The sequence below is a fragment of the Pituophis catenifer genome, unplaced genomic scaffold (assembly GCF_029215685.1).
Source record: "Pituophis catenifer annectens isolate HBS135680 unplaced genomic scaffold, rPitCat1.0.hap2 SCAF_1, whole genome shotgun sequence".
Classification (NCBI taxonomy): domain Eukaryota; kingdom Metazoa; phylum Chordata; class Lepidosauria; order Squamata; family Colubridae; genus Pituophis; species Pituophis catenifer.
Window position 1 is genome coordinate 161,452,795 of NW_027256881.1, and position 26,345 is coordinate 161,479,139.

The 26,345-nt window shown below is 43.2% G+C and overlaps 1 protein-coding gene across 2 annotated transcripts in view; it reads right to left on the reverse strand.

The window, feature by feature from the left end:
* PTCHD4 (patched domain containing 4) overlaps nt 1-26,345 on the reverse strand; it is a 76,552-nt gene that overhangs the window by 20,999 nt on the left and 29,208 nt on the right. The window lies entirely within an intron of this gene.

Genomic DNA, 26,345 nt, shown 5'->3' on the forward strand with positions numbered 1-26,345 from the left:
CTTCCGTGCATTTCATCAGCCGAGAGCTCAAGGCAGGGGTGGGGGGGGTGGCGGTCATTATAAGAGAGGGTCTTGATCCGAGGGAGACCACTGTGCCTCAGATAGCCGGATGTGAGTCCCTTTTTGTGAAGTGGGGTCGTGGGGTGCAGATGGGTCTGTTGATCAGGTACCTGGCTCCCTGCCACGTGGCGACGACCCTGCCCGAACTCCTCAATGTTATAGCTGAGGTGGCGGCTGATACCCCCAGACTTGTGGTCATGGGGGATTTCAACCTGCCATCCATCGGTGAAACTTCTGAAGTAGCTCGGGAGTTCATGGCTTCCATGACGGCCATGGACCTGACCCAAGTAATTCACGGCCCTACTCACATGGGGGGACACACTCTGGACTTAGTTTTTGTCTCTGGTCAGTGGTTGAGTGGCCTTGATATAGGGGATATAGATACTGAACCCTTGTCATGGTCTGACCACTCGCTCCTTCGACTTGACTTTCTGACCGCCGCACCCCGTCGCAGGGAGGCAGAGCCGACCAGGTGGTTCCGCCCCAGGCGCCTGATGGATCCTGATAGGTTCCAGATGGAACTATTTCCTGAAACTCTAGCTCACGACTTGGCTGATGACCTGGTGGCCGCCTGGGATAGTGCGGCTGCCGGGGCTTTGGACCGGGTCGTGCCTTTGCGGCCTCTGACCCAGCACCGAACTCACTTAGCTCCTTGGTTCTCCGAGGAGCTGAGGGAGATGAAGCGCCGGAAAAGACACCTAGAGAGCGGTTGGAGGGCCAGCTGTTCCGAATCCGACTTGACACTGGTAAGGTCTCATATTAAGACCTACCTAGTGGCGATAAAAGCGGCAAAATCTAGCTATTTTGCCGCTCTTATCGCATCATCAGATAACTGCCCAGCCGCCCTGTTCAGGATGACCCGCTCCCTTCTCCATCTGGGAGCGTGGGAGGACCCCTTGCAGGGCCGAGCTGAGGACTTTGTACAGTATCTGGATGATAAAATAACTCAGATTCAGGAAGACTTGGCCACTGACTGGGTTAGTTCAGACGAGATGACTGAGGCAGGCCTTGAGAGTGTTATCTGGGAGGAGTTCGATCCTGTGGCTCCCGAGGACATGGACAGGATCTTGGGATGGCTGAACGCCACCACATGTTTATTGGACCCGTGTCCCTCCTGGTTGGTGCTGGCTTCCCGGGAGGTTACACGAGGCTGGCTCCAGGGAATTATCAATGCTTCTTTGAGTGAGGGTGTCCTGCTGGCCGCCTTGAAAGAGGCAGTGGTGAGGCCTCTCCTCAAGAAGCCATCCCTGGATCCAGCTGTTTTGGCTAACTATCGTCCAGTCTCCAACCTTTGCTTTATTGCGAAGGTTGTTGAGAATGTGGTGGCGCGACAGCTTCCCCAGTACCTGGATGAAGCTGTCTATTTGGATCTGCTCCAGTCCGGCTTCAGACCTGGGTACAGCACGGAAACGGCATTGGTCGCGTTGGTGGATGATCTCTGGAGGGCTCGGGATAGGGGTTACTCCTCTATCCTGGTCCTGTTAGACCTCTCAGCGGCTTTTGATACCATCGACCATGGTATCATGTTGCACTGGCTGGAGGGACTGGGAGTGGGGGGCACTGTTTTGCAGTGGTTCTCCTCTTATCTCTCCGACCGGTCGCAATCCGTGTTGACAGGGGGGCAGCGGTCGACCCTGAGGCACCTTGTTTGTGGAGTGCCACAAGGGTCGGTCCTCTCGCCCCTCCTGTTCAACATTTATGTGAAGCCACTGGGTGAGATCATCCATGGTTTTGGGGTGGAGTTCCATCAGTACGCTGATGATACTCAGCTGTACATCTCCACCCCAGACCATCCCAACGATGCCTTGGAAGTGATGTCCCAGTGCCTGGAGGCTGTGCGGGTCTGGATGGGGAGAAACAGGCTTCGACGCAACCCTTCCAAGACCGAGTGGCTGTGGCTGCCGGCGTCCCGGTATAGCCAGCTGACGCCATCGCTGGTTATTGGGGGCGAATCACTGGCCCCCACGGAAGGGGCCCGCAACTTGGGCGTCCTCCTGGATGCACGGCTGTCTTTAGAAGGGCATATGACGGCCGTGGCCAGGGGGGCTTTTTATCAGGTTTGCCTGATATGCCAGTTGCGCCCCTTTCTGGATCGGGACTCCCTACGCACAGTCACTCAAGCACTCGTCACCTCTCATCTGGACTATTGTAATGCTCTCTACATGGGGCTCCCCTTGGGGTACACCCAGAGGCTCCAGCTGGTGCAGAATGCAGCTGCGCGGGGGATTATGGGAGCGATGGGGCGCTCCCATGTGACTCCTCTCCTGCGCGAGCTGCATTGGCTTCCGGTGGACTTCCGGGTGCGCTTCAAGGTGTTGGTGATCACTTTTAAAGCGCTCCATGGCTTAGGGACAGGATACTTACGGGACCGCCTTCTGCCACCAATAGCCTCCCACTGGCCAGTTCGCTCCCACAGAGAGGGCCTCCTCAGGGTGCCGTCGGCTAGACAATGCCAGCTGGCGACCCCCAGGAGGAGAGCCTTCTCTGTGGTGGCACCTACCCTTTGGAACAATCTACCCCCAGAGATACGAGTGATCTCCGACCTCCGGACTTTTCGTCGGGCCCTAAAAACTCATCTCTTTCAGTTAGCCGGTCTCTCTTGTTTTTATGATTTTATGGTTGATTTTAAATTTTGATATGGATTTTAAATTGATAAATTTTAAACTATGGGCCAAATTTAATTATTTTAAATCTATTTTTAATCGTACTTTATGTATAAATGTTTTATTTTGGCTGTTCACCGCCCTGAGTCCGAAAGGAGAAGGGCAGTATAGAAATTTGAATAATAAATAAATAAATAAGGCACTGATGGTCTCAGTAGGAGTGAAAATGGTGAGAGCTGCTTGCAAAATGAAGACAAATGCCTAGAAGGAAGAGTCCTAGTCTTGAGAATGTTCACTATTATAAGTATCCCTGCTTGAATGCTCAACAATGTCCTAGTTGGGTTGCCTTGACAGACATACCACAACATTTGCAATGGTCTGTAAAAGAGAGCAGTCTGGAGGAACACATAAGGAATAGCCTGCATTATTCAGAAAATTCTGAATGTATTCTTTATCCTTTAAGGAATAGCCTGCATTATTCAGAAAATTCTGAAGGTAAATAGGAACAGACTTTAGATATGCTACTGACATTGAGTCACAAATTACAGGCCACTATCATTGTAAAATGACAACTGAATCAAAATGGTCTATTCGCTTGCAAAAGGTAAGGGAAATTCCAATTACTAAAATTAAGTAATTGTATTGTAAATATATAAACTAAATATATATATCAACAGAAAACATTATGTGCAACGCATGCAATTGCATATTCATAGTCCAGGACCGAGACATGGGTAATTTTTCACAAACGAAAAAGAGAAATAGACTGACGGCAATTATCAAAAACAGATAAATTTATGAAAACAAAAAACAACAGCAATTTGTGATTCAGAGGGATTGTTACTTTCTTTGTTTTTTGAGGAACAGTCTACAATTCACAGCACCATTAAACAAAATAATGACTTTGCTAGAATTGTAATAGTAAGTGGAAATTGTACTTTCACTACAATTTCACTAAAGCTACATTCTATTAATGTAGCTTTAAAATAAAGTGGAATTAGCTTCTCTGGCCATGTATCCTGTATCTGGTAAGGTAAGGCTGACATCTATCTTGCAAGACTCAAAGTATAGTTCTCTCACCATCTCCTTTACAGCCGGATAATTTAGGGAGGGTCCCTCCCCTTCCCCCTCCCCCTCCCCCTCCCCCTCCCCCTCCCCCTCCCCCTCCCAAGCCTCTAGATCTGACCATTAGGAAGCTGTGGGCTCTGCTGTCCCTGATCTGACTGTTCCCTAGGCGGCATCTCTTTTTTTCAGTCTGCCAAGGTCATTCCCAAATACCATTACAGGAATTAAGCATTTTTGCTGATGGGCAATTCATCTGACATAATGTATTGTTTCCAGGTAACAGTAAATGAAACATGACCTTGTCTCCCAAGGACGATTCAGAACTTCAAAATCCAAAGAAATGCAAATGAAGAAAATGTTGGAAGTATGATAGTAATTTCCTATCAAATTACAAGCTTCTGCCCTGTTTGGCTGTTTCCTATATTTCCTGTCAAGGTTTTCTTTAGCATTTTTCCTCCATTTTACATTTTTTCTAAATCCTTGACTTTTGCTGACTCTCTCAATGGCTTTTATTTAATAATACTCTTTAAAAAAAAAAAACTCTTCAGAAACTAAAGAACAAGAAATAATCTCTTCCATTTAATGTAGCAAAAGTCATTCATTCAATAATTGCAATTTGTTGTACTTATCTCTTAATCTTTATGTGAGTATTCTTTATTCTCTGTATTAATAATCAGTAGCAGCTATAATGTAATCTAAGGTCCTAACACAAAAGCATATGACTGAAAGAAACAACCAGTCTTGCAAACTAATACTTTTCTTCATAAACTGTATTAGATATATTTTATTATGAAGTAGAAATATTCTCTATTATTTGTGCATAATTCTATGCCTCAATTTTTTTCTCTTAAACTGTTACATAATAATATGAAACAATCCAAGATCATTTTCTGCCAACCTCAAAATGTGTAACAGTAGCAAAAATGATTAGCCCATCAGTGCTCACCCTCTAGTTGTCTAATACAAGAATACAAAAATGTTATTCAATTAGTGTCCTGTTCCTTGAACCGTGTGTAGTAAAGACACTGAAGGATGACATGTTTTGGTATTCTCATGTTAATAAATTGGAGGATGAGCAATGACTGTCTCATAGTTGCATGTATTTGATCACTGGCAAAAAAAGAAAAAGCTCAGCAGTTATGTTATGAAGGAAACATTCCTATCTGCCAAAATGCTATTTTTCTGTGTTGCATCTAAAAGCCCCCAGTGTGATATAGTCTGCCAGCAAGTTTATAATCTAGTACTTTTCCCAGTATTTCTATCCATAGTTTCATGCCGCTATGGTGGCTGGAGGAGAAACCTAAGTTCAAAACCCATCTACCCCTAAAAACCCTATATAGGCGGACTGTAAAAGCAAGAGGCTAAATCTCTATGGGAGAAGAAGAGCAATAACCACAGATGCTGGGAAAGTAGAGGAGGCAAGTGTTCCCACTATTAAAAAACTAAGCTTCCCACAAAGTTTGTAGAGCCACAGCAATTCAAAAGAAAAGATCACCTTTACTACAGTTTCAGATACAGCAGAGCTGTCAAAAATAAATTGACCCAGAGCTCCAAAACAATTGACATTGTGACATCAGACAGCTCCTGAGCTTATCCAAAGTGACATTGAGCAGATGTGGCCTGAGGTATTTAAATGTCCCTGTAGAAGCAAGAGCTTGATACTGAAATGCAGATGTTCAATGTGTGCTATAGAGCACCACGTGAAGAGGGCAGTCATCACTGTGTTCTTAAAGTGTATCGTCTCTAATGGTTTAGACCAGCTGGGACTGAATGTAATGTCTACCTCTGAAACAGAAGTGGCAGCTCTCCCAAAGTTTAGGGTGGGGTGGGCGTCACAATTCACCCCCCCCAATCAACTGAATTGAATAAAAAGCATTCTGTCATCAAAAGGACTGATGTCATAGGAAAGGTGGGGTTGTGTTTCAAAGCCTTTTTCTCAGAGATTTGGAGAAGGGTCAGAAATATGAACTGAAGGCAAACTACTTTCTTTTCAATCCTTAAAAAGCCTCCTCCCATGGCCTTAAATTACATTAATTTAATATCCATAAAATTTAATTGTCAATAAAATAATCTGATTTTACTGGTGTAATTTCAGAGGTGAGATAGATCCCACCCCATTCTATTTTCATCCTTTAAGGGGGGGGGATAAAAAAATTGTGCCACTAAAACCAAGTCATTTTGCCAACAAACTTCACTGGCATATTCTGGCAGCATTGGGAACTGTTAATTGGGTGCTTGGACACAGGGGTGGGCTTCAAAAAATTTACAAGAGGTTCTCTGCCTGGTTGCTGGGTGGGCATGGCCATGATGGGCGTGGCCTAGTTGGCCTCCTGCACCATGGCAGGGGGGCATTTTTGGCCTCTCCAAGCTCCAGAGGCTTTCCTCGAGCCATTGGGAGGGCAAAAAACGGCCTCTCCAGACTCCAGAGGCCCTCTGGAGGCCAGAAACGAGCGCATTTCCAGCCTTCCTGAACTTCCGGTAGACCCGTTTTTCACCCTTCCCAAGCCTCCGTGCACACCCTTGCATCCAAAATGGGCTGCTTGGGGAGTCCTGGGAGGGGGAGGGCTGGGTGGGTGGGGCCAGCCAAGAATGGGATTTGGGGGTTCTCCGAACTGCACAGAATCTTAACTAGAGGTTCTCCTGAACCCCTGCGAACTCCCAGCAGCCCACCCCTGCTTGGACATCTGCTGTGGACCACAGATCGGTGAATTACCCAATAAAGATAGGGCAGGGGAAAATAATAACCCTATGTTAAGAGCTAAAGCTACATTTTTTGCCCAGCATCAAATATCAAATTTATGTGAAAGCAATGATAGATATATGGTGACAAAACATTACCTATGTTTTGGTTTGTGCATCATCTGTTTTCTGGTATATAACCAAAATATATACAGTGTATTGAGAAAGTATTCAGACCCACTTCACTTTTGTGAATTTTGTTATGCTGCAGCCTGATTCTACAGTTGTTGAAATTCATTTTTTTCTTATTAATCTACACTCAGTACCCGATAATGACAAAGTTAAAAATGTCTGTAAATTTATTAAAAAGAAAAAACTGAAACATATTGGCATAAGTATTTAGACCCTTTGCAACAACACTTGAAATTTAGCTCAGGTGTTGTGATCTGCCAGCAGCCTGCGGAGGATGTGCGGACTTTGGAGTCTCCAGAGGCTGACAGTAGAGAGGCAGAGGAACAGGAGGAGCCTGTTCCTAGTGCACGCATGAGAAGAACTGCCAGAAGGCAGGAGCAGCTAAAGCAGAGACGACAACTCGGAAGTAGGGCCAAGAGATGATTGGCCCCTCCCATATGGCTTAAAAGGTCAGCAACGGCTCTTGGCCTCTTTGCCAGAAAACAACCGTTGAGAGAATTGCTTCTTGTTTGGCTGTAGTTATTTCTTCTGTTCCTGAACTGTTGCCAAGAAAAGCCTTTGGCAGTTTGCTTAATTATCCCAAGGTCAGAGATAAACTAAAGACTGGTGTTTTAAGGTTTTTGCTTTCATTTAATTTAGAACACACTGAGAATAAGTTAATTCTCAGCTGTTTTAATAAAATCTATTTGTTTTTTTGGAACTGTTTTGCATTTAATATCAACTACGTGGACCTGGGTCACAACATCAGGTTGATTGTTGCTGACGTATTTCTATACCTTGATTGGAGTCGATCTGTTGTAAATTAAATTGATTGGACATGATTTGAAAAGGCACACACCTCTCTATAGAAGGCCTCACAGCTGACAATTCATACTGTAGGCAGAGCAAAAGCCATGAGGTCAAAGGAATTGCGTGCAGAGTTCAGAGACAGGATTATTGCAAGGTACAGATCGGAGGAAGGCTACAATAAAATTTCTGCTGAACTCCTAAGAGCCCAGTGGCCTCCATAATTCTCAAATGGAAGAAGTCTGGCACAGCCAAGACTTTTCCAAGAGCTGGTCACCCGGTCAAACTGAACAATTGGGGGAGAAATGCCTTAGTGAGAGAGATGACCAAAAACCCAATGGTCACTCCAATTAAGCTCCAGAGATCCTGTGTGGAGATGGGACAGAGTTCCAGAAGGACCACCATCACTGCAGCCCTCCACTGATCTGAGCTTTATGGCAGAGTGGTTAAACAGAAGCCTCTCTTCAGTGCAAAACACATGAAAGTCTACTTGGAGTTTGCGAAAAAGCACCTGAAGGACACTCAAGAGTGAGGAATAGGATTATTTGGTCTGATGATGCCAAGATTGAACTGTTTGGCCTCAATTCTAAATGTTATGTATGGAGGAACCGCTCATCACTTGCTCAATATGATCCCAACAGTGAAGCATGATGGTGGCAGCATCATGCTGTGGGGGTGTTTTTTGGCAGCAGGGACTGGGAGACTGGTCAAGGTTGAGAGAAAGATGAATGGAGCAAAGTACTGGGATATCCTCAATGAAAACCTGTTCTACAGTGCTCCGGACCTCAGACTGGGCCAAAGTGTCACTTTTCAACATGACAAAGATCCTAAGCACACAGCCAAAACAATACAGGAGTGGCTTAGGGACAACAAGGTGCTGGTGATTACCTATAAAGCCCTACATGGCTTAGGCTCGGGGTATTTGGTGGATCACTTGCGGCCAGCAACAGCTCCCCATCGCCCCATGCACTCACAGAGAGGGCCTACTTGGGCTCCCGTCGACCAAACAATGTCAGCTGAGGCCCCTAGGGATCGAGCCTTCTCTGTGGGCTCACCTACCCTCTGGAATCAGCTCCCCTTGGAGCTCTGGATAGCCCCTACCTTCACTCCTTCTGCCATGACCTTAAAACACGGCTGTTTCGCCAAGCTGGCCTGGACTGAATGGGGTTTTAATGGGAATTTTAGTTTTTATTGTTGAATTTTAATTGGACTTGTTTATTGCTGTGAGCCGCCCTGAGTCCTTGTGGAGAAAGGGCGGCATATAAGTCCAATAATAAATAAATAAATAAATAAATAAATAAATAAATAAAATAACTCTGTGAATGTCTTTAGAGCAGGGGTCACCAACTTTTCGGACCTCAGTGTTTTGCCCCAGCTACAGACCCCAAAGAACGCAGCACACACAAAGTCCGTACAAACCTAAGTTTACTAATTTAAATCAGTCTTTTCTGAACAAAGGCTGTTAATTTAACTTCATTAACAGCTGACAAGAATCCAAAGAATAATAACTCAATTCTGAGGCACAATATTTCAGATAACTGTAATCTTACTGTGGTTGGCAGAATGCCCAGAAGCAATTTACAGAAAAACTGATAAGAGAGAAACAAGAGCTGAATCAAACGTTTTCTGGAATCAAGATGCAAAGGAATGTGAACGAAGTTGTTTCCTGCAAATTGCATCAGTTGTCGTCCTTCCTTAAATAGGCTAGAGGAGTGGCCAATTAGCCCTTACTCTCGAGAAGACCTCCTCCTAAGGAGCCACTCCTGCCTTTTCGCAGCTCTGCGCGCTCGTGCATCGAGAAGAGGCTCCTCCTCTTCTTCCTCTTCACTTATAGGAGCTTCTGGAGGTTCTGAAGTCCCTGGCTGAATCCCCGCCTCTGGCACCACATCTTCTCCAGCCTCCTCACTGTCTGACTCGAGTGCCAACTGCACAGGCTGCTGGCGCAGCACCACACCAGCCTCCTCGCTGTTGGAATCAGCTACTAACTGCACAGGCCGCTGACGGGCCACAACACTCAGGGACCACTAAATTCATAATTTTAAATCCCACAGACCACTAATATGATCTGCCTAATGACCGGCTGGGTTGGAGTGGCTAGGTGGCCAACTCAATGTCACTCACGTCAAGGGGCACCCCTCTTCTTGCCCCTCCCCTCCCAGCCACTCCTCGCCTCTCCGCCTGGGCTCCTAAGGGCCCCAACAGGAAGCAGTTGTTGGAGTTAAGCAGCCACCATGAGAAAGAGTTGGCAAAACAGCTGGCTCAGTTCAAATTGGATCTGACCAAGAAGGAGGCTCAGCAGAAGCACCTCACTGAGGACTTCAAGTGAGCATAGGCTTTCAAGCAGAGGGCAGACCTGCGGGAGTGCAAGGCCAGGTACTGGCACCTGGAGGCTCAGCGGGCTGAGATGGTCAGCCAGTTCCAGGCCATGATGCAGTCCCACTGGAACAAGGCCCTCCAGCTCTTTGCCACCAGCAGCGCTTCCCTTCAGCCTTCAGCCTTCGCCCAAAGCCTTGCACCAGGCTGAAGCAGACCCCAAGTTGGAATTTCTTCCTCCCTCCAACCCACACAAAAAGACCCCGAAGGGGGAGATTCTCTGCAGCAATCCCGGCATGGGCAACTGCAAGGAGCTTGTTATGTATGTATCTATTTTGTGCGGGAAATTCAAATGTCCTGTGAATTGTGATTGGTTAACGGTTGCCCCTGAAAAGTATATAAAGAGGGCTGTTGCCTATGTTCCTTTGCTGAAGTCTCACCCTGAATTAAAGAGCTGTTGTCACTAGCTTGCTTGTGCCTCTCGTTATTCCCACGCTACAACATTTGCGACGAAGGTGGGATTGAGGCCACAAGAAGCAAATCAAAAAGAGCTCTGAGTTTCAGCCAGGGTGACCAGCGAACACGGAGACACGGCAATGTCTGCCTACATTCCGCCAAAACCCTTCGACCCGACCCGAGAGAAGTGGGGATCGTATCTAACTAGGTTCAAGTGTTCCCTGGAAGCAAGCGAGATGCAAGGGCTCTCCGCGAACTGAAAAAGAGCCCTATTCTTAAGCCACTGCGGGCCAGATGTCTTTGAGATGGCCGAATCCCTCTGCAAGCCAACCCCAGTCCAGACGGTCCCCTGGGACATCCTTCAAGCAAACCTGAGAGCCCACTACGCTCCAGTTCCTTCGAAATTTGTGCAGCGCTATGAGCTCCGGCAACGTGTACAAAGAGAAGGAGAACCGGTCAGCGCATATGTGGCCGCACTTCGAAAAGTAGCAACGTATTGCGACTACCGAGATCTTGACGATGCGCTACTCGAGCAATTGATTTGTGGTGTTAGAGACACTCGTTTACAGAGGCGCCTTCTGGCGAAACCAGATCTAATGTTAGCCGGCACGCTCGACGAAACCAGAGCACACGAAGCATCCACGAAGGCTTCTGAAGCGCTACAATGGCCACTACCAAGCAAAGACAGTCCAAAAACAGCCCCCGTTCACAGAGAGGAGGCGCGAACCAGCACAGAGGAAGAGTCGGATGAGGACGTCTTCCACACGGAAAAGAAAAAGAGTGAGCAAAGCCGCCACCACAAGAACTGTCCTAGCTGTGGCGGGGATCACGAGAGACAATCCTGCAAATACAGAGACGCCATTTGCAGGCGTTGTGAGAAGAAAGGCCACCTAGCACAAGTTTGTAGAGTTCAATTTCCGCGTAGTCGCAAGCCACGTGACTACCGTGACCAACCAGAACCGGCACGTTCAAAACAGCCAACCAAAGATGACGGCGTGAGGAAACGGCGCGAGATTCAAAAGCGGGAGACCTACAGCACGAGAATCAGCCAAGCCAGCTCAACCGACGATGAGAAAGTCTACACAAAAGTAGAAATCGAAGGGAGACCATGCGAAATGGAAATTGACACCCGGTCTACCCTGTCCATTATGTCCTGGACTACACTCAAAGCGCTCCTGCCAAAGATTCAGAAAACCCAGCTGTCATGACAAAGAGTTCGCTTCCTCGACTACCAAGGAAACCGAGTTCCTGTGGAAGGCGTGGGCACGTTCCGGGTCACCTACGGCAAGTTCCAGAAAGAGCTTCCCCTGACCATCGTCAGCAAGCCGCTACCAAGTCTCCTGGGCATGGCGTGGTTCCGAGCCCTCGCATGGGCTTCACGGGCGTCCACAGCATCGGCGGGCCATCGCTCAAAGAAAATCTCCTTCACAAATTTCGGGATGTTTTTGAGGAGACTCTAGGCAAGTACGTGGGGACCCCTATCTCTTTTAATTTAGACCCCAACATGGCCCAAATCAGACTAAAATCAAGACGGGTTCCATTTGCTTTAAAGCCCAAAATTGACGCAGAGCTCGACAAGCTAATCAAACAAGGGGTGTTAGTTCCCGTAGATCACGCTAAGTGGGAAACCCCAATAGTCACGCCAGTTAAATCGGACGGGTCAATTAGAATCTGCGCTGATTATAAATGTACGATCAACAAGGCGTTGCAGCAGAGCGCCTATCCCGTTCCGATCGTCCACCATCTACTACATTCTCTGGGGCCTGGCAAGCTATTCGCCAAATTAGACCTTGCGCAGGCGTACCAGCAGCTGCCAGTAGATGAAGCTACGGCAGAATCACAGACCATAGTAACTCACAGAGGTGCGTTTAAATGCACTAGACTACAGTTTGGGGTAAGCATCGCCCCAGGGCTCTTCCAGAGCACCATGGAGTGCCTTCTACAAGGCCTCCCAGGAGTCGTCCCTTATTTCGACGATGTCCTCATTAGTGGCCAGGACGAAACACAGCTGGGGAATAGGGTTAGACAAGTCCTAACCAGATTCAGAGAAGTGGGACTTAAACTTAAAAAGTCCAAATGCAAAATAGCGGTTCCCTCCGTGGAATTTTTGGGCTACCGAATCGACAGCACAGGCATTCACCCCACGGAAAGCAAAGTCAGGGCCATTCAGAACGCACCCACCCCCAAATCGAAGCCCGAACTGCAGGCTTTCTTGGGACTTCTTAATTTCTACACTATGTTTTTAAAAGACAAAGCCACTATTGCGGAGCCACTGCACAGGCTCCTAGGAAAAAACGTTCCCTGGGTGTGGGGCAAAGCAGAAGCGGCTGCATTTAGAGCAGTTAAAAAACTTTTGTCCAAGGATAGCTTCCTCATACAATACAACTCAGAACTGTCTCTAGTACTTGTTTGCGACCCGTCCCCCTTTGGCGTGGGTGCTGTGTTGAGCCATAGACTACCGAATGGGTTAGAGGTGTCCATTGCCTATTACTCTTGCACTTTATCTAGTGCTGAAAGAAATTACAGCCAGCTGGACAGGGAGGCGTTAGCTGCTGTAGCTGGGGTCAAAAAATTTCACGAGTATTTGTTTGGCCAGACCTTTGAACTTATCACGGACCACCAGCCTCTTTTGGGACTTTTGGCTGGCGACAAGCCGACCCCGGCTGCTCTCTCCCCCCGGATGACCAGATGGTCCATTTTCCTGGCTGCCTATTCATACAGACTGCTCCACCAACCGGGCCAAAATCTGGGCCATGCTGACGCCCTCAGCCGATGCCCCTTGCCCGAGTTGTTAGAGAACCCGACTCCAGAAGCCCCTGTATTACTCATTGACGTTGTGTCCCTGGGCCCTATTTCTTCTAGCGAAGTGGCGAAGGCTTCTGCCAGGGACTCTGTGTTGTGCACTGTAATGGGCTGGGTAATGCGGGGTTGGCCTACCAAGGTGGACAGTGGGGATTTTCAATTGTTTTTCAACAAAAAAATGAACTGTTTATGTTGGGGGGTTGCTTATTGTGGGGAGACAGGGTTGTCATTCCTTCTCGGTTAAGGCATAGAGTTTTGGAAATGCTGCACGAGGGACACCCTGGTATTGTTCACATGAAAGGCCTAGCTCGAAGCTATGTGTGGTGGCCACATCTCGACCAAGACGTCACTGAGTGGGTGAGGAAGTGCAGGCCCTGCCAGGAGTCCCGCCCAGATCGCCCTATAGCTCCCGTTAGAGAATGGGGAAAAACCAAAAGGACCATGGGGGAGGATTCATATTGATTTCGCAGGCCCATTCCACGGCCAGAACTTCCTTATTATTGTAGATGCCTTTTCTAAATGGCTAGAGATTGCCTTGATGCCCTCGACAACTTCTGAGGCTGTAATTAAAGTCCTCAGGAAACTTTTTGCAACTCATGGGTTGCCAGACACCCTGGTATCGGATAATGGGCCCCAATTCACTGCGACCCAATTCGAAGGCTACCTGGCCGAGTTAGGCATACAACACGCATTATCTGCTCCTTTTCATCCGGCTTCGAATGGCCTTGCAGAGAAATTTGTAAGAACGGCCAAGGAAGCACTATCCCAGCTCTATGCAGGTGACTGGCAAGCTAGGATAGACCAATTCTTAGCAATACAACATGCAACCCCGTGCCCTACCTCAGGGCACAGCCCAGCCGAGCTATTAATGGGCCGAAAGCTCAGGTGCATTCTCGATCGCTTACACCCCAACTACTCCTCTGATAATTACAAGTGGGAAGGGGGAGGATTAAGACAATTCCAAATCGGAACCCTGGTATTCGCCAGAAACTATGCCAACAGGCCACTGTGGGTTGAGGGAACTATCGTAGGAATCACTGGTCCAAAATCATACACGGTAGATGTAGGGTATGGTAAAATTTGGAGAAGACACATAGACCAATTGCGTAGACGTTTACAGCACGAAAACCCCAACACGGTAAATCCTAACTTCCAAAGTTTTCCTGACACAGCTACCTCAAGCCCGAGTAAGCCGGAATACTTATCTGGCAAGCCAGAGTTCCAGCACCACCCCAGTGAGTCGACACTCCCAGCCGGAGATAACCACGCCTCTGGAGAAATCCAGGAGGTTCCATTGGCGGAGCCAGGAGAGACGGGAGGTCCCTCTGACCGGCTCGACACCTCTCCAGCAACTGAACTGCGCAGGTCAACCAGAATAAAGACACGCCCTGGTCACCTGCATGATTTTGTATGTAAATATGTAAATAGATAGGATAAGTGCCTTCTGGGAGTGGAGGGGTGTTATGTATGTATCTATTTTGTGCGGGAAATTCAAATGTCCTGTGAATTGTGATTGGTTAACGGTTGCCCCTGAAAAGTATATAAAGAGGGCTGTTGCCTATGTTCCTTTGCTGAAGTCTCACCCTGAATTAAAGAGCTGTTGTCACTAGCTTGCTTGTGCCTCTCGTTATTCCCGTGCTACAACAGAGCTGGTGTGGGCCAAGGTGGGATTGCTGCTTCTTCCCCGTCTTTCCAGGTGCAAGGGATTTCTTATGACTGGGCCCTGAGCTCCCTTGCAGTTTATTCTGCTGCTGGAGGATGGGCTGGCTCAGGGAAATTGTGATAAGATTTTATTACCTATTTATTAATTAGGCTTGATGAACTGCTGATCCATTAAACAGATATCTGGACCATATTTTAACAGTTTACAAGAAAAAAAATAGTTGCCTTTGTTGAAAATCATAATGAAATTACTGTATACTGTACTATATCCTCTTCATTCCCTTGATGCATTTCTTGTCAAGGATGACCTGCTTCCACACTGCTTTTAAAAGCCAAAGCATCCTTCCCAAAATGGATGCATTTTCAGTGCTTAATGATTAATTAATACCTTTCCAGATTCCTTTCCATCAAGGTGGTGTGTAAACCTACTAAACAAAAAAAAAAAAAAAAAAAAGCGTGGTCATTTGTGAGAAAGAAGCCTGCTATTATTTTTCAATGTGTTTAGCCAAAATGTCATTGCAATAACTGACAACTTGTGCTACCTATAAAAAAAATGAGGGGTCCTTGGTGCTCTCTGAGCTTGCTTGTTTCCTAGTCTGAGTAATGAAACATCTGCAAGAAAAAAAAAAAGCTCAGAGAGCACCAAGGACCCCTCAAATCAACCCTGAGCTACAAATATTCTCCTTTAGTAGTATAAAAAGAATCAATGGAGATGGTTATTTGTTGGCGGAAGAGACTTCCTGTTTCTTTTTTTTTTATATATATACTTTATTGAGTTTTCCAAAACAAAAAAGAAAATATACAATCTATCTCTCCTTTCGGAGGTGCAGTGTTTATACAATATTGTGAAACAAAAGTTAAAAAAAGACTTCATCCTTAACTATACATTGTTTTATACAATACAACTATAATACATGTGCCAAGTCAAATCCTAAGGTCATGTTTTCGTCTTATTGTTCAACCAGTGGTACCAAATACCCCATACATCATAATATTTTGAGTTGTCCTCGTTTTTTAACTCACTTGTCAGTTTCGCCATTTCTGCGCACTCTAGGATCTTATTTATTAGAGTTTCTTCTGAGGGCATAAGTTTGTTTTTCCAGCATTTTGCGAAAGCTAATCTAGCCGCAGTTATAATCTGGATTATCAGTTGGGTTTTATTGTTGTTGAAGCCTTCTTCGGTTATGCCTAGGAGGAAGAGCTCTGGGGCTAAGTCTACCTCCTGTGCCGTTATTTCACAGAGCCAATGTCGGATTTTGGACCAGAACTTTTTAGTCTCAGGGCAGGTCCACCATAGGTGGTAGAAGGTACCGACAGATTTTCCACATTTCCAACATGTGGGGGAGAGATTTGGAAACATCTTGGCTAGCCTCGCTGGGGCTAGATACCACCTGTGTAACAATTTGTAATGATTTTCCCTAAACGTTGTCGATTTAGTTATTTTGTAGTTTCTATTCCAAGCTATCTCCCAATCATTGAAATTTAGTCTATGTCCTAAATTTTTTTCCCAGATGTTCAGTTGATTTCTTGCTATGGACTCTGCCCTATCTTCATCTAATAGAAAGTTATAGATTTTTGATAACATTTTCTTATCTGTTCCCCAAATAATTTTGTCAAAGTTCCCAAATTTCGCTGCTATACCAAATTTGTCTCTGTCTTTTTGGAATCTTGAGTTAATCTGAAAATAGTTCCACCAATCCAAGTTTAGGCCCTGATCTCTCAATAGGTCCAGTGATTTAAGTTTCCCTTCTTCATCGAGGATATCCTTGTATGTACCCCATTTGTACTCATCTCTCCTGTTTGGTGCCGCCAACGCTTCCATGATGGAAAGCCAGTTGGGTACTTTCGTATAGATCTTCTGTCTAATTTCGACCCACGTATGAATAAGGGTCTCCCTAATTTTATGTTTATGAAAATAAGATTTTTTCTTATTCTTTATATCCCAAAGGTAGGAGTGCCATCCTTCTAGAAGGTCATGTCCTTCCAGGGTCAGGGTTCTCCTATCTTGTAACTTGATCCACTCCTTAGTCCAGATTATTTTTGCCGCCTTTTGATATAGTTCCCAGTCAGGGAGCCCAAAACCTCCCAAATTCCTTTTCCCTTGGAGTATCTTAAGAGAAATCCGCGATTTCTTGCCCTCCCACAGAAAATTCCTGATATGTTTGTTCAAGTCCAAAAAGAATTTTTTATCTAAAGATAACGGAATGTTTTGGAATAGGAACAAAATTTTTGGTAGGATATTCATTTTAATCGCTGCAATTTTGCCAATCAGAGACAATTTGAGCTTTTTCCATCTTTCAAGATCTTGGTGTGTTTTCTGCAGAAGGGGGATGTAGTTATCATCTTTTAATGAGGAGAATCTCGCGGTGATCCATATTCCCAAGTATTTTATTTTCCTAACTGTCTGGAGGCCTAATAATTCTTCCAATTCTTCTTTTTGAAGGTCTGTCATGTTTTTCACTAATAATTTAGTTTTATCCTTATTGAGTTTAAGGCCGGCCACCTCTCCATATTCCTGTATTTCCTGCATTAATTTTCCACCGGATTCTAATGGGTCTTCCATTATGAGGGCTACATCATCAGCAAAAGCTTGGGTTTTGAATATTTCGTTCCTAATCTTTAATCCTTTGATATCATTGTTAGCTCTTATTTTTCTAAGTAGCACCTCTAGCGCCAAAATATATAATAAGGGGGACAGGGGGCATCCCTGCCTCACTCCTTTTTGAATCTGGAACAATTGGGTTCTGTCTCCATTCACTAGTATATTTGCCCTCTGGTTTTTATAGATATTCTCAATCATCTTCCTAAAGTTAGTACCGAATCCCATTAAGTCAATTTGATTTATCATAAACGTCCAATTCAAGTTGTCGAATGCCTTTTGGGCATCGACAAACATTAAGGCCAGCTGTTTTTCAGGATGTTGTTCGTAGTATTCAAGGGTGTTTAAAACTATTCTCAGATTGTCTCTAATCTGTCTCCCTGGGAGAAAGCCATTTTGATCCTTGTGTATCCACCGATTTAAAATTTTTTTGAACCTTTCCGCAATTATATTCATGAACAGTTTATAATCTGCGTTCAACAATGAGATAGGTCTGTAGTTGGATATCTGTTTCGGGTCGGCACCCTCTTTCAAAATAAGCGTCAAATACGCTTCCCTCCACGAATCTGGAATTGTGATACCCGCCAGAGCCTCATTCAGTATTTCTAGTAACTCTAGTTTTAGGGCATCATCAAATTTTTGGTATAATTCCCCGGGAAGACCATCTGGGCCTGGAGTTTTATTCTTCTTTATTTTAGAAAGGGCCGTTTTTAATTCCTCTATAGTAATCTTTTCATTTAACCTTTCCTTTTCTTCTTCAGGGATTAACGGTAGATTAGCTTCCAACAAGTACTGTTCTACCTTGTTTGACGCAATTCCTTCACTTTTATATAAGCCTTCGTAAAACTTTCTTATACTCTCCAATTTATCTTCTTCCTTCGTCAGCAAATTACCCTGGGAATCTTCTAATACTAATATTTGATTTTTTTCCTTCTCTTTTTTTAATTTATATGCCAGCCATCTCCCTGATTTGTTAGCGTTCTCAAAACAATAATGCTTGGTTCTTTTTATTTTTTGCGCCATTTCCTCTTGGTCCAATAAATTCAATCTATGTCTCGTCATCGACCACTGTTGTTTGATCGCCTCATCTCCCGGGCATTGCTGGAGTTTATCTTCAGCTTGCGATAACTTATTAGTGAGCTCTTCTCTAATCTTTCTTTTTTCCTTGTTTTTGAAGGCGGCATATGAGATGGCCACCCCTCTCACATATGCCTTCATAGTGTCCCAGACAATTTCTTTGGCTGTCTCTCGATTTCCATTTTCTATGAAGAAGCGTTTGACTTCTTCATTCAATTTCAGTATAAACTCTTCTTCATATAGCAGCTTAGTCCTTAGGCTCCATCTCTGTTGAATTTTCTTTGTATCGTGGTGCCAGCTAATTTCAAGGAACTTATGGTCTGCCCAAGCATTTATGCACATGTTGACCTTTTTAATTTCTAGGCCCAGTTTTCTGGTAGCCCAGACCATATCTATTCTAGACCAAGAGTTTTGTGGCATTGAATAGAAGGTAAATTGTCTGTCATGGGGGTGTAGGATACGCCACATATCGACTAGGTTTATCTCGTCCACTAAATCAAAAAAGGACTTTGGTAAGGGAGATCTTTTATTCTTTTTAGTTATATCACATTTGTAATCATATTTTGGATCTATTATTCCATTAAAGTCCCCTAACATACATATTTCGTAATTTGCCCAATTTGCCAGCTGTTCATGTAATTTCCGGTAAAATTTCCCTTGTTTTTTATTCGGGGCATAAACCCCAACCAGTAACACCTTAGAATTACCCCTCATTATTTCTACTATAAGTATTCTCCCTTTTTCATCTTTATATTTACATTCTGCCTCTATTCCTTTCTTAACATAGATAGCCACCCCCCTTTTTCTTTTCTCAGCTAATGAAAAGAATACTTTACCAAATTTAATAAAATTTAAGTAGTTGGCTTCTTCTTTTTTTATGTGAACCTCTTGGATACAAATTATGTCGGGGTTTTGTTTCGCCAATTTCGACAATACTATCCTCCTTTTTTTGTAATCATTTAAACCGTTCACATTTAACGATAAGATCTTAGTATCATTCATTCCTGTAACTGTTCTCTAATCTCTGGTTCTTATTTACCTTTTAAAGTAACTGCTCTCACTGGTCTAGTTTTTTTCCCCCTTTCTTCTGTGTCTTCCTTTTTCTTCTCCTCTTCTATGTCTTCTGTTGTGATTTGTTCTTGAGATGTCTCTTCTTCCGTATTTACTAATTCGTTTTCCTCCTTACTAATTTGTTCCTCTTCACCTCCCCTTAATTGCTCTAGGAAGTCTTGGGCATCGCTTACACAATCGATTTTGATTTTCCTCCCTTGCCAGGATATAAGCATTCCTTCTGGCAAAAGCCACCTAAATATTATACTTCTCCTATTTAGTTGGTTTGTCAGAAATCTATAGTTTTTCCTCCTCTCCCTCACTCTCCTTGGAATTTGTTTTAAGATGTTCACTTCTTTTCCCCCAAAGATAATTTTTTCCTCCCTGGCAATATTATACAAAATGTCTCTCACTTTTTTCCTAGCGAACCGAACATGGACTTCTCTAGGGAGCCTATTCCTTCTCACGTAATTTGTTTGGACTCTGTAGATTTCGTCGATCTCTCGAATTATTTCTTGCTTATCCTGTTGGAGAGTCACTGCAATCAACTCAGCCATCTTATCTCCTAAGTCCTCTTCTTTGTCTTCCACTATGTTTTGGAATCGCAAGTAAAATGAGGCCTTGTCCATCTCGAGTTGAATTAGGGCATCTTCCGTTTCTTTATTCTGCGCCAACAGGGTTTGATCAACCATGTCCAGTTTCTTCTCGTTTTTTTCTATTCTTTGTTCCGCTTTTTGAATTCTGTTCTCGTTACTAGCGATCGAGATTTGAATCTCATTCATTTTGGCATCAAGTCCATGTATATCCAGTTTCAATTCAGAATGGCTATTCAAAAGTTTTTCTTGCATCGCAAGCATGGTTTCTTGTATTGTTAACAGAGACGATTGTACCGTCTGCAGTGTTGGAGTTGCTGGGGGTTTGTCTGTTTTCTGTAGACCTTCTACTAATTTCTGGGTGGCTGGAGATGACATTGCTAATGTGGGGATAGATGGCACTTTTTTATTGGTTTTTGCGATTGTTGATGTCAAGCTTGCCATTTCTTTCAAAAGTGCTTTTTGATCTCTAATTATATTTTCTATCTTTCTCCAAATAATCATCCAATGGCGCTTGCCACCTTTTACTCCGGGGCACTATCTTAAGTCCCAACCTCCTTAATTAATTCCCACTAATCTCTTAATGTGTTTCAGGTAGAACTTGATTTAAAGATTACTATGATACGATAATTCTACGTTACAGCTAACCACAATATATAAAAGTAGGGTTCTTATAAGGCTAAGTACAGTCTTAATATAATTTGTTAATATAAATGAATTAATAAGTTAATAAGTTGAGCAGTTAATAAATTACGTTAATAGATTAATTAATAATTAATTAATAAAATTTATCAATTCTCTCAATAATTCTTATATATCTAAGTTTAGCCCTTAATATGGAATACAATATTACTAAAAAGTGAATATCAATGAAATAACTATTACCAATAGGAATAAATATTTAAGATTAAATAGATTCAGTAGATAAAATAAATATACCTAGATAAATATATATAAAATATCAATATTATATCAAATCAATTCAATAAATACAAGTCTATATCCTAATATAAAGTTTTATCCAATAACTATTAAATAAGGTCAATACTTAATTAATCAATTTTATGAGTTCAATATTTCTTAACACTAAGAAAATCTACTTGATAGATAGTCTACTTGATAGTATAGTGTAAATTTTTTTTTGGTAATTTTAAAAGTACTTATCAGGGGAAGAATCAAAGTTCTGAGTATTAAAGTCCCAGATACTCGAAAGAGCAGGAAGGAAAATAAATAATAAGTATATCTATGATGTAAAACGGTGATCGCCCAGCTTTAAGTCTTCGCCTCTCAGCTCTGTTAAGTTCCGGCACTTCTCAGTGGTAAACACTCACGACTAGAGCGTCTCCTTGTCAGTCCTCCGCTGTTTCAGTCTTCCACTTCGATGGACGCACTTCCTGTTTCTCCAACACTCTCTAGAGCTCTCAAAGGCAGGTCGCAAATTTCTCCTTCTTCTTATTCACTTTGATCGCCAAACAAAACCCAACCGCCCCAATAGACTTTCCCTTTGCTTTCCCTTTCTCACCGCACCATCTGGAGCTCTTTGAAAAGACAATCTGCTCCCTCTGTGACTCTCGTCAGCTCGTCGGGTTGTCGGGTCTCTGTAGTTGCAATCCGCTTTACCCTCTCCGTCGCCGCCTCACATAGGATCAAAACGCTCCTCTCCCGACAGCACCGACCTCCTCTTTCGGCGCTAAATCACTCCAGGGTATGGGAATAAGGTTTTAGAGCTAACACCGCACCTCCGATCTCCTTCTTAACTCCCCGTCACTTGCTGGCTATTGCAGCTTCAGGCCGGCCATTAGCGGCCAGCTCACCACGTTGGATTGACAGAGCCGCCGGGTCCAGCGAGAAGTGGTTGCGCCCCACTTTCCCACTCGCCTGGCTTCCCCTCTTGTCCGCAGGGCTCTCCGGGTCCTGCGCCCCCCAAGGGGTCCCCAAAACGTGATGAAAAGAGGTGAAGAGGAGCAACGAGCACTCACTCCACACCCTGTCGCTGCAAGTCACCAACCGGAAGTCCCGGGCCCTGAGCTCCCTTGCAGTTTATTCTGCTGCTGGAGGATGGGCTGGCTCAGGGAAATTGTGATAAGATTTTATTACCTATTTATTAATTAGGCTTGATGAACTGCTGATCCATTAAACAGATATCTGGACCATATTTTAACAGTTTACAAGAAAAAAAATAGTTGCCTTTGTTGAAAATCATAATGAAATTACTGTATACTGTACTATATCCTCTTCATTCCCTTGATGCATTTCTTGTCAAGGATGACCTGCTTCCACACTGCTTTTAAAAGCCAAAGCATCCTTCCCAAAATGGATGCATTTTCAGTGCTTAATGATTAATTAATACCTTTCCAGATTCCTTTCCATCAAGGTGGTGTGTAAACCTACTAAACAAAAAAAAAAAGCGTGGTCATTTGTGAGAAAGAAGCCTGCTATTATTTTTCAATGTGTTTAGCCAAAATGTCATTGCAATAACTGACAACTTGTGCTACCTATAAAAAAAATGAGGGGTCCTTGGTGCTCTCTGAGCTTGCTTGTTTCCTAGTCTGAGTAATGAAACATCTGCAAGAAAAAAAAAAAGCTCAGAGAGCACCAAGGACCCCTCAAATCAACCCTGAGCTACAAATATTCTCCTTTAGTAGTATAAAAAGAATCAATGGAGATGGTTATTTGTTGGCGGAAGAGACTTCCTGTTTCATTTTGAACCCAAGGTTTGATCCAGGACCACGAAACAGTGGTCTTCAACACAGTGGTCTTCTAACCCTTCAACACAGAGAAATCTAGAAGTTTAGCTGTGAAGAACTGCCCCTAACACTAGGTAGCAGCAACAACAGGACTACAGGTAGTCTTCAACTTACCACCACAATTGAGTTCAAAATTTCTGTTGCTAAGTGAGACAGTTCTTAAGTGAATTTTGCCCCATTTTATGACCTTTCTTGCCACAGTTGTTAAGTGAATCATTGCAGTTGTTTAGTTAGTAACACGGTTGTTAAGTGAATCTGGCTTCCCATTGACTTTGCTTGTCAGACGCTTGCAAAAAGTGATCACATGACCCCAGGACACTGCAACCATTATAAATATGAACCAGCTGCCAAGCATTCAAATTTGATCATGTGACCATAGGAATGCTGTAATGGTCGTAAGCGTGAAAACAGTCACTTTTTTAATAAGTCACTTTTTTTCAGTGAACTTGTAACACTAAACAAATTTTGTAAAGCATTTTAATGGTTGTATAGCATTTTAAAAAGCAAAATAAAAATATTTTGTTTACTGATTTGATAAGCATTTAAAATTAACCTGCCAACTGAAGTAAAGTCATGTCCACCATTATACCCTCATTAGGCAGAGAGATTGCATGCTGTTCTGTGCTGTTGCCTATAGAGATTCTCAGTCACCCAGGTCATGGTTGTCCCAAAAGTGGTGGTTTTTTCCCCCCAAAAGGCAAGTGGACATTGCTTTTTGCTTGAAGATGTTTTGCTTTTCATCCAAGAAGCTTCTTGGAAGCAAAACGTCTTCAAGGAAAAAAAGAAAGTCCAGTTGCATTTTTGTGGGGGGGAGCACTTTTTTTTGGGAGTTCTGTGCTGTTATACAGTCTAAATAATATTAGTTATTGGGAATGCACTTGGGAGGATGGGAGGAAATGTAGCACTCAGATTAGTATATGAAGATATGCAGCAAGTTCATTGTTTTGAGATACAAGGAAATAGATGCAAAATACAGGGGCTCAAAGCACTTGCCTGCCTTTCCTACAGAACATCTTTTCTCCAGAAGCAATCAACTAGACTGCAGATCCCAGCATCTTTTCTGGAGCATGAAGCTATTGCTATTGTTTTTTCAGTCAGACAGACTTGTTTGGACTAAGGATCCTATTACACTCAGTGGAAATTAATGTTCTGCTGAGGAGCTGAAAACACTTCTACATGTTCTCCTACTCTCCTAAATTGCATAAACCCTTTGGAACTAGCATAAAAGAGAGAGAAGGAGGAAGAGATGAAAGAGGTTTTTATAAGCCTTAATTATTCAGGGCATTCTTTTTCTAGATCTGCTGTAGCTCATGCATAACCTCAGTTTAGACATGCACAAGTTGATTGTTTTGTGCACTAACCTAAAAGCGAGGTAAGTGACATTTTGGCTCATCTAGAAAAAATAAAAATAAAAAAGACAGCATTTTTAAAAATGCTATAGATAATTATATTATCACTATGAATGATATTACCTAACATCATGTTTCATGGAGGATATTTTTTAATTTCATTAACAGCAGAACAGAAATATAAAATTCTTCACTTTTGCTGCCACTTCTATATGGAAACAGGCTGAATTCCAAGGCATGAAATGTCAGTTTTAGAAAGACATCCTTTTTTCCCCCTGCAAACAACGGTGAGAAACAGAGAAACGCAATGGAACTGGGCTGGGGCGATGGCACGTGTGCCACGGGTTCGCCATCATGGACCTATTGTTTAAGACAACACTAATTAGCAATTAAGATTTGACAGAGAGCTTGAGCGATTGTTTTAAATGCTTGGGTTTTTTATTTTAATTATGCATCACTGTTTTATAAATTGCCAAACAAAATACGGCCTTAAAAAACAAATGTTTAAAAGGAGTAAACAATAAATTAATATACTTTGTTTTTCTGGAATGGGAGCCATTATTTCCATGATGAAAGAACTGATCACAATTCACCTAGTATTGCTAGCATTTGAAAGTATTCAGAATTCAGTTAGGCACTGTCCTATTAAGGATGATATATAGATCACACCAGCTTATCTCTGCCATGAAGCATGGTCCTTTCAACCTTAATGAGCTGATGCTTGATGTGGTATGCATTGCTATATTTCAGATACAAGGAGTGACGGTTTTCTTAAATTAAACCATCTTACAGTTCCTTAAATATAGAAAGCTGGATGTATTCATATCTCTGAATATCCTAAATAATGAAAAAAATTATATATGCACAGCAAAGAGCTTTTAACTACTGTAGCAAGAATATAGCAATTTTGACTGCTGTGCAAATTTATCTTACAATAATTCAGAAATATTTGCCCTGTAGTTTTATTTCATTTGTTTGTTTGTGTGTGAGTGAGTGAGTGTTTATGTTAGTGCTGAATTGTGGCAATTGACTAGTTCTGCAATTTTCTTAGCAAGATTTTTGGAGGTCTTTGCCCTTGCCTAATTCCTCGGGGAAAGAGAAAGTGACAAGCTGGAGGTCGCCCAGCTGGCTTTCATGCCTAAGGCAGAATTAGAACTCATAGTCTCCTGGTCTCTAAGCCAGCACCTTCACCAGTTCACCAAACTGGCTCTCCTTCTTTCTCTAGTTACATGGAAATTCTGTTAACAATTTTGAAGAGAAAGATACCTGTCTCAAAATTAAAATAAGAGTATTCGGATTTTCGTCCCCATTGGCAATAGATTCCAACACATTTCTAAAAAGGGGAAATAGTCTTCTTTGCTCATGGTGATCTATAAAGGTGCCATTTATAATTACATGAGAAGGACCTGAAAATCAAATGGAAAGTGTATTCCTATCGAAAATAGAATAGAACACTTAAAGGCCAAATACATTTCATCTCTACAGAATAAGATCAGTTATTTCAATCTAAAGGCAGACTGACAGAAATCTAATCCTTTGGTCATAGCTGCAGTTTTGATCTGCTGATCATGTCAGTCCATTCATTTAAACTTGCCCAAACACATGTTATTTGCTTCAAATGAAGGATGGTTTCATGATATTTGTTATTTAATTGAAATAAATGGCATCATAATAACTTATTGGAAACATCCTGGCAATTACCTCAAGTTCAGAAAGCTAGAGATTATGGATAATGTATCATGTCCCAGTTGAAAAAAAATCCTGGGAAATATCTGATGTTTAATTATGTTGAGAATATTTAATAAAAGCAAAATCTCATTATGGCCAAAGGATCAGCTTGTGTGTGTGTGTGTGTGTGAGAGAGAGAGAGAGGGGGGGGAGGGAAGGACAGGGGGAGAGAGAGAGAGAACAGTTCCACAGTTGTACAGTAGTCCTAAATGTAATTTATTTGGAGTGCTTTGTACAGGTAGCCTTCAACTTACGACCACAATTGAGCCCCAAATTTCTGTTGCTAAGTGAGACAGTTCTTCAATGAGTTTTGCTCCATTTTATGACCTTTCTTGTGAAAGGAATCACTGCAGTTGTTAAATTAGTAACACAGTTGTTAAGTCCCCCATTGACTTAGCTTGTCAGAAGGTCGCAAAAGGTGATCACATTACCCCGGGATACTGCGACTGTCATAAATATGAGTCAATTGCCAAGGGCCTCAATTTTGATCATGTGACTATGGGAATGCTGCAATAGTGTGAAAAACGGTCATAAATCACTTCTTTCAGTGCTGTTGTAACTTTGAATGGTCACTAAACGAACTG